A 9,935-nucleotide genomic window follows, 5' to 3' on the forward strand; every position below is an offset into this window, starting at 1 on the left:
TCACTGAACATTTCTCGCCCTAGCAGAGCTGGTTATGTTATCCAGCGCATTGGTGACCAGATACCAACTGTGCTGTCAGATTGTCCATTCGTAAATTCAGAGTGTTTCACGTTCAGAGCGCACACTGGGAGCTCTGGCCAATAAGTAGCATTGTTCAGAAAGCTCTGACCTCACAATAACAGTCAAGTACCCAAGATAACTGGCTAACATTGGCTAGCTACTTCCAGACACATAATGAGAGAACACCCCACTCTGACCATTTTACTCCCCCTTGCAGAGCTGGTTAGGCAGTTTTCATGTTATCCAAAGCATTGGTAATTGTAACTGTGCTGCTGGCAACAATTGAATTATGCTTTGTTGCCGACATTTACTGACACCGGACATATTCAACGGGTGTTGAGCTTTCAAAAATTAATCAGTTATTCTGCGCTCTGGCACACTAAGACGAGAGTCTTTTGTTAAGAAATGTAGCTAGATAGCTAGCTAGGTAAACAATTAATCTAACGCATGACGTGACATTAGTTAGTGAGCCAGCCAGCTAACGTTAGCTAGCTAGATAACATTACACTAACTTGAAATGAAAATACTTTGTCAAAATGTGTCTTTTGTTAAGACATGTAGCTAGCTAGCTAGCTAAACAATGGACAATATCACAACTCATTATGTTACTACCCTGCATGAATCTGCAGGTAGGTAACCAACCAGGTTATATGGCTATAACTAGTCAAGCAAATGTATCTGAGATACAAAGAATAAGATCATACACAACGGTAGCTAGCGACCCAGCCAGCTAACGTTAGTTAGCTAACAGTACACTTGAAATTAAACCACTTTCTGTCAGAATTAGAAACATGTATTATCTGAAAATGTAGCTAGCTAGACTATCTTACCAGTATACATCATGGTTGGACGCGTCTTCTCTCTGATACCATGCATGGTTGCCCTTAGTTTGACGATGTAATCCAGACTGGTGTTTTCTCCATCTCCTTAGCTATCATACTCGAATTCCACTGATTTCAAAACTTGGTCCTCCAGAAAGTGGAGAGCTAGCGAGCCAGCCAGTTAATGTTAGCTAGCTAACAGTACACTTTAACTTGACATTAGGTTTATGCAGTTTTACTACGCAATACATTTTTTTTAAAGCAGTGTTTGACACGATTACCTAGACATACTGACCAGCTCCAATAGACAGACACGTGCTATATGTCAGACCAATCAAATCAAATCAAAGTTTATTTGTTACGTGCGCCGAATACAACAGAACCTTACAGTGAAATGCGTACTTACAAGCCCTAACCAACAGTGCAGTTTTTAAGTAAAAAATAGCTATTAGGTAAACAATACCGTTACATAGTCAATTTGTGGGGGCACCGGTTAGTCGGGCTTATTGAGGTAATATGTACATGAATGTATAGTTAAAGTGACTATGCATAGATGATAAACAGAGAGTAGCAGCAGCGTAAAAGAGGGGTTGGCGGGGGGTGGCGGGACACAATGCAAATAGTCCGGGTAGCCATTTGATTACCTGTTCAGGAGTCTTATGGCTTGGGGGTAAAAGCTGTTGAGAAGCCTTTTGGTCCTAGACTTGGCGCTCCGGTACCGCTTGCCATGCGGTAGCAGAGAGAACAGTATATGACTGGGGTGGCTGGGGTCTTTGACAATTTTTAGGGCCTTTCTCTGACACTGCCTGGTGTAGAGGCCCTGGATGGCAGGCAGCTTAGCCCCAGGGATGTACTGGGCCGAACGCACTACCCTCTGTAGTGCCTTGCGGTCGGAGGCCAAGCGGTTGCCGTACAAGGCAGTGATGCAACCAATCAGGATGAGCTCGATGTTGCAGCTGTAGAACCTTTTGAGGACCTGAGGACCCATGCCAAATCTTTTCAGTCTCCTGAGGGGGAATAGGTTTCGCCATGCCCTCTTCACAACTGTCTTGGTGTGTTTGGACCATTCTAGTTTGTTGGTGATGTGGACACCAAGGAACTTGAAGCTCTCAACCTGCTCCACTACGGCACCGTCGATGAGAATGGGTGCATGCTCGGTCCTCCTTTTCCTGTAGTCCACAATCATCTCCTTTGTCTTGATCATGTTGAGGGATAGGTTGTTATTCTGGCACTACCCGGCCAGGTCTCTGACCTACTCACTATAGGCTGCCTCGTTGTTGTCAGTGATCAAGCCTACCACTGTTGTGTCGTCTGCAAACTTAAAGACGGTGTTGGAGTCGTGCCTGGCCATGCAGTCATGGGTGAACAGGGAGTACAGGAGGGGACTGAGCACACACCCCTGAGGGGCTCCAGTGTTGAGAATCAGCGGGGGGGGGGGGGGCGCGTCAGTGGATCTGTTTGAGCGGTATGCTAATTGCAGTGGGTCTAGGGTTTCTGGGATAATGGTGTTAATGGGAGCCATTACCAGCCTTTCAAAGCACTTCATGGCTACGGATGTGAGTGCTACGGGTTTGTAGTCATTTAGGCAGGTTACCTTAGTGTTCTTGGGCACAGGGACTATGGTGGTCTGCTTGAAACATGTTGGTATTACAGACTCAATCAGGGACATGTTGAAAATGTCAGTGAAGACACCTGCCAGTTGGTCAGCTCATGCCCGCAGTAGACGTCTTGGTAATCCATCTGGCCCAGCGGCCTTGTGAATGTTGACCTGTTTAAAGGTCTTACTCACGTCGGCTATGGAGAGCGTGATCACACACTCGTCCGATGCTCTCATGCATGCCTCAGTGTTGCTTGCCTCGAAGCGAGCAAAGAATTGATTTAGCTCGTCTGGTAGACTCGTGTCACTGGGCAGCTCGCGGCTGTGCTTCCCTTTGTAGTCTGTAATAGTTTTCTGGCCCTGCCACATCCGACGGGTGTCGGGGCCGGTGTAGTACGATTCAAGTACGATTAGTCCTGTATTGGCGCTTTGCCTGTTTGATGGTTCGTCGGAGGACATTGCAGGATTTCTTATAAGTTTCCGGTTTAGAGTTCTGCACCTTGAAAGAGGCAGCTCTACCCTTTAGCTCAGTGTGAATGTTGCCTGTAATCCATGGCTTCTGGTTGCGGTATGTATGTACAGTCACTGTGGGGACAACGTCCTTGATGCACTTATTTATAAAGCTAGTGACTGATGTGGTGTACTCCTCAATGCCATCGGAAGAATCCTGGAACATATTCCAGTCTGTGCTAGCTAAACAGTCCTGTAATATAGCATCTGCTTCATCTGACCACTTTTTTATAGACCTAGTCACTGGTGCTTCCTGCTTAAATTTCTGCTTGTAAGCAGGAATCGGGAGGAGAGAATTATGGTCAAATTTGCCAAACGGAGGGCGAGGGAGAACTTTGTACCAGTCTCAACGTTAGCAGTGAAGAGGCGACTCCGGGATGCTGGCCTTCTAGGCAGAGTTCCTCTGTCCAGTGTCTGTCTTCTTTTGCCCATCTTCATCTTTTCTTTTTATTGTCCAGTCTGAGATATGGCTTTTTCTTTGCAACTCTGCTTAGAAGGCCAGTACACTCTAATGTACTTGTCCTCTTGTTCCGTTGTGCACCAGGGCCTCCCACTCCTCTTTCTATTCTGGTTAGAGCCAGTTTGCGCTGTTCTGTGAAGGGACTAGTACACAGCGTTGTACAGGATCTTTAGTTTCTTGGCAATTTCTCGCATGGAATAGCCTTCTTTTCTCAGAACAAGAATAGACTGACGAGTTTCAGAAGAAAGTTCTTTGTTTCAGGCCATTTTGAGCCTGTAATCGAACCCACAAATACTAACGCTCCAGATACTCAACTAGTCTAAAGAAGGCCAGTTCTCAGCTATGCTAACATAATTGCAAAAGGGGTTTCTAATGATCAATCAGCCTTTTAAAATGATAAACTTGGATTAGCTAACTAGAGGTTGACCGATGAATCGGTATGGCCGATTAATTAGGGCCGATTTCAAGTTTTCATAACAATCAGTCATTTGAATTTTTGACCGCCGATTATGGCCGATTACATTGCATTCCACGAGAAAACTGCGTGGCAGGCTGACCACCTGTTGCTATCTAGCATTAAACTTACCTTGTAAAAAACAATCAATCTTCACATAGTCACTAGTTAACTACACATGGTTGATGATATTACTAGGTTAACTAGCTTGTCCTGCCTTGCATATAATCAAGGCAGTGCCTGTTAATTTATCATCGAATCACAGCCAACTTCGCGAAACTGGTGATGTTTAAACAAAAGCGCATTTGCAATAAAAGCACAATCGTTGCCCGAATGTACCTAACCATAAACATCAATGCCTTCCTTAAAATCAATACACAGAAGTATATATTTTTAAACCTGGATATTTAGTTAAAAGAAATTCATGTTAGCAGGCAATATTAACTAGGGAAATTGTGTCACTTCTCTTGCGTTTTTTGCAAGCAGAGTCAGGGTATATGCAACAGTTTGGGCCGCCTGGCTCGTTACAAACTAATTTGCCCGAATTTGACATAATTATGACATAACATTGAAGGTTGTGCAATGTAACAGCAATATTTAGACTAGGGTTGCCACCCGTTCGATAAAATACAGAACGGTTCCGTATTTCATTGAAAGAATAAACTTTTTTTTTCTCGAAATGATAGTTTCCGGATTGAAGAACTGGGAATATTGAACCACCAGCTTTCATATGTTCTGAGCAAGGAACTTAAACGTTAGTGTCACGTTCCTGACCTGTTTTCTCTTGTTTTTGTATGTGTTTAGTTGGTCAGGGCGTGAGTTGGGGTGGGCATTCTATGTTTTGTGTTTCTATGTTGGGTTTAATGTGTTGCCTGATATGGTTCTCAATTAGAGGCAGGTGTTTGACGTTTTCTCTGATTGAGAACCATATTAAGGGTAGGATGTTCTCACTGTTTTTTTGTGGGTGATTGTCGCTGTGTCTGTGTTTTTTGCACCACACGGTACTGTCTCGTCTCGTTCGTCCTTTCCTGTTCATGCGTTCTTCGTTATTTTATGTGTTCGCATGTTCAGGTCTGTTTAGTTCGTTTTGTTATTTTGTAATTTCTAAGTGTGCTTCGTCATCGTCCTTTTGTTCAATAAATACATCATGTATTCATCACCCGCTGCGCCTTGGTCCACTCCCTCACCAAAAGACGACCGTTACAGTTAGCTTTTTTACATGGCACATATTGCACTTTTACTTTCTTCTCCAATTGAGCATGTTTCATTATTTATTTGATACTAAATAGATTTTATTTCTGTATTATATTAAGTTAAAATAAGTGTTCATTGTTCATTTAGTATTGTTATAAATGTCATTATTACAAATAAATCGTAAATATATACACTGCTCAAAAAAATAAAGGGAACACTAAAATAACACATCCTAGATCTGAATGAATGAAATATTCTTATTAAATACTTTTTTATTTACATAGTTGAATGTGCTGACAACAAAATCAACACAAACAATGATCAATGGAAATCAATTTATCAACCATGGAGGTCTGATTTGGAGTCACACTCAAAATTAAAGTGGAAAACCACACTACAGGCTGATCAACTTTGATGTAATGTCCTTAAAACAAGTAAAATGAGGCTCAGTAGTGTGTGTGGCCTCCACGTGCTGTATGACCTCCCTACAACGCCTGGGCATGCTCCTGATGAGGTGCGGATGGTCTCCTGAGGGATCTCCTCCCAGACCTGGACTAAAGCATCCGCCAACTCCTGGACAGTCTGTGGTGCAACGTGGGTTGGTGGATGGAGCGAGACATGATGTCCAGATGTGCTCAATTGGATTCAGGTCTGGGGAACGGGCGGGCCAGTCCATAGCATCATGCTTCCTCTTGCAGGAACTGCTGACACACTCCAGCCACATGAGGTCTAGCATTGTCTTGCATTAGGAGGAACCAGGGCAAACCACACCAGCATATGGTCTCACAAGGGGTCTGAGGATCTCATCTCGGTACCTAATGGAGTCAGGCTACTCTGGCGAGCACATGGAGGGCTGTGCGGCCCCAAAGAATGCCACCTCACATGACTGACCACCGCCACACCGGTCATGCTGGAGGATGTTGCAGGCAGCAGAACGTTCTCCACGGCGTCTCCAGACTCTCTCACGTCTGTCACATGTGCTCAGTGTGAACCTGCTTTCATCTGTGAAGAGCTCAGGGGCCAGTGGCGAATTTGCCAATCTTGGTGTTTTCTGGCAAATGCCAAACGTCCTGCACGGTGTTGGGCTGTAGCCAACCCCACCTGTGGACGTCGGCCCTCATACCACCCTCATGGAGTTGTCTGTTTCTGACGTTTGAGCAGACACATGCACATTTGTGGCTGCTGGAGGTCATTTTGCAGGGCTCTGGCAGTGCTCTCCTTGCACAAAGGCGGAGGTAGCGGACCTGCTGCTGGGTTGTTGCCTCCTACGCCTCTCCAGTCTCCTGATGTACTGGCTGTCTCCTGGTAGACTCCATGCTCTGGACACTACGCTGACAGACACTTCTTGCCACAGCTCGCATTGATGTGCATCCTGGATGAGCTGCATACCTGAGCCACTTGTGTGGGTTGTAGACTCCGTCTCATGCTACACTAGAGTGAAAACACGCGCAGAATTCAAAAGTGACCAAACATCAGCCAGGAAGCATAGGAACTGAGAAGTGGTCTGTGGTCAACCCTGCAGAACACTCCTTTATTGGGGGTGTCTTGATAATTGCCTATAATTTCACCTGTTGTCTATTCCATTTGCACAACAGCATGTGAAATTTATTGTCAATCAGTTTTGCTTCTAAGTGGACAGTTTGATTTCACAGAGTGTGATTGACTTGGAGTTACATTGTGTTGTTTAAGTGTTCCTTTATTTTTTTGAGCAGTGTATAAATCGTCCGATTATTCGGTATCGGCTTTTTTTGGTTTCCAATAATCGGTATCAGTATCAGCGTTGAAAAATCATTGGTCGACCTCTATAGCTAACACAACTTGTCATTGGAACACAGGAGTGATGGTTGCTGATAATGGGCCTCTGTACGCCTATGTAGATATTCCATTAAAAATCAGTAGTTTCCAGCTACAATAGTCATTTACAACATTAACAATGTTACACTGTATTTCTGATCAATTTGATGTTATTTTAATGGACACATTTTTTTGCTTTTCTTTCAAAAACAAGGACTTTTCTAGAGTACTATTACAGTGAAACATTTTGTCCAGGAATTGTCTAGAAGGGATTGAATTTGTTGTTGCCTAAACTTTTTGGGGTAGATTTACACAATACTTTCCTTCCTCTATAGCATTTCTTAATATTATTCTGTTCCTTTGACTTTGATGCTCATGATTGCATAGCTCTGTTCAAACAGAGTGTGATTTTCTGTGATGTGATAGGGTATCAGTGGATGACTGTGAACGCTCTGAGAGTCTGGGTTGAGGTCAATAATAAGTAGTCTACAGTATACTGCCAGAGATGAGCTATAGGTGTACATACCAAAGAAGTCCGGTCGAACCTACCAGTGACTATGTACTACCCAGCATCCAACAGAGCTGGCAGGAGTTGTGACCATTTTCTGTTGGTTATGTTGTCGTAGTTGTTTCTAGGGGGGATATGGGGGAGGGAATGCTGTCACCTCCAGGTAGGTTGTTTGTCCCCTGTGTGCTGAGGGTGTCAGGTTCTTGTCAGTTCTGGCTCTTAGGGTAGCCAAGACTAGTACATGTCCCTGGGCCTGGAAATTGTTGATCTCCCCTCTAGGATGGAGAAGCTGTCATCGTTAAAGTATGGGGATTCTATTGGTGTGATACTGTAGGTAGCAATTGAGGACATTTTTCTCTGTTGATATCATTTCTTACTAATTTCTAGCTAGATGTAAAATTGTCCTGTTTTGGCTATTTTTAATAGAGTGGGTTAGGTCTGCTCTATATCAATTAGCAATACCCTGAGGCTCTTCCCTGTGTCACACCTGGTAGTTTGGTGGATGGGACTACCAGCTTCTGTAACTTAGAGGGAACCAGTGGGTCCATCTCCTTTATACCACGGTTTTGTAGAATGACAATTACATTTACATTTAAGTCATTTAGCAGACGCTCTTATCCAGAGCGACTTACAAGTTGGTGCATTCACCTTATGATGTCCGTGGAAACCACTTTACAATAGTGCATCTAACTCTAAGGGGGGGGGGGGGGGGGGGGGGGGGGTGGGGGGGGGGGGGGTTAGAAGGATTACTTTATCCTATCCTAGGTATTCCTGAAAGAGGTGGGGTTTCAGGTGTCGCCGGAAGGTGGTGATTGATTGTCTGTATTTCCAATGTCTTTGATGATGTCTGGGTTCCTGCTCTTTAGGCCAAAGGCAGATGACCTCAGACCTTGTATATTCCATGATGAGCTAGTAAAAGCTTTGTGTTCCATAGTGTCTAGTGTTGTTTGTTTTTGTGTTGTTTAGACTCTCTGTCTGTCTGTCTGTCTGTCTGTCTGTCTGTCTGTCTGTCTGTCTGTCTGTCTGTCTCTCTGTCTGTCTCTCTGTCTCTCTATCTCTCTGTCTCTGTCTCTATCTGTCTCTCTGTGTCTGTGTCTGTGTCTCTCTGTCTCTGTGTCTCTGTGTCTCTCTGTCTCTTTCTCTCTCTTTCTCTCTGTCTCTTTCTCTCTCTTTCTCTCTCTCTCTTTCTCTCTCTTTCTCTCTGTCTCTTTCTCTCTCTTTCTCTCTTTCTCTCTCTTTCTCTCTCTCCCTTTGCTATCCAAAGTAGTGAAGAACCCTCCTTTAATAAAGCCTGTTTGATGGTCTTCTCTTGTTTTCCTTCAAATTCATTGTCTTAACTAATACCTCTTCTTTACCCACAACAGGAGCTCTCTATTGAGTCTGGTATCGATCCTGGCCAGGACTATTACACCCAGGATTATTATAATTATGACCATGGGTAAGGGAATGTGCGTGTGTGTGTGTGCATGTTTTCTTGCATGCATGGCTGTGTCTGTGCACGGTGTGTCTGTGTACGGTGTGTCTGTGTACGGTGTGTCTCTGCACAGTGTGTGTTTGTGTGTGTTTTTGTTCCTGAGGCCTTACTGAACCTGTGAGTGCCGACTCACAGGATCAGTTCACCTCACACCAGGGAAACTCAGTCGGTCTGCAGAGTCCGGAAACTAATTTAGAGTTAAATACCCATCCATAACAAACAGCTCTCGACACAACAGGCCTCCAGACTGAAAAATCGGAAGTAGTTTCCGAACAGCCTTGAAGTGAAGCGTTCAGGTCAGAATACATAATGATAGCTTCAGACAAAATAATTCAAATTGTCGTTTGTTGCCACATGTGATGAATTCCATAATTTCATTTTAAGACACTAGAGACCCCATTTAGGTCTCCTGGCACAATGATAGCCAGGCTAATCACTCACTTAGCACGTTACATTGAGCATCGTCCACATGTTATCTAACAACAGGAGAACAACAAGGAGTGTTGATGCAGATTGAATGTTGTGGAATTAAGCTCTTAAGATGTAGCCCCTCCAGCACCCAAGTGAGAGGAGGATAGTTATAGAGCACGTGTGTCAAACTCATTCTACGGATGGCCGAGTGTCTGCAGGTTTTCACTCTTCCCCTGTACTTGATTGATGAATTATGGTTACTAATTAGCAAGGAACACCCCACACCTGGTTTTCTAGGGCTTAATTGAAAGGAAAAAACTAAAACTTGCAGACACTAGGCCCTCCATGGAATTAGTTTGACACCCCGGATGTAGAGACGGAACGATTCGGATTTCTATATGCTGTAGCAGCAGATACATTTACCTCTCACTGTCTCTGAGTGTCTCTCTCTCCTTTCTCTTTCTTCTTTCTCCTCTCTCTCCTCAATCTCTCTCCTCACTCTCTCTCCTCACTCTCTCTCCTCACTCTCTCTCCTCACTCTCTCTCCTCACTCTCTCTCTCCTCTTTCCCCTCTCTCTCCTCACTGTCTCCTCTCTCCTCACTCCCTCTCTCTTCTCTCGCTCTTCACTCTCTCTCTCCTGTCTCTCCTCAC

This window comes from Salvelinus sp. IW2-2015, linkage group LG18 (assembly GCF_002910315.2).
Source record: "Salvelinus sp. IW2-2015 linkage group LG18, ASM291031v2, whole genome shotgun sequence".
In the NCBI taxonomy this organism is placed as follows: Eukaryota; Metazoa; Chordata; class Actinopteri; order Salmoniformes; family Salmonidae; genus Salvelinus; species Salvelinus sp. IW2-2015.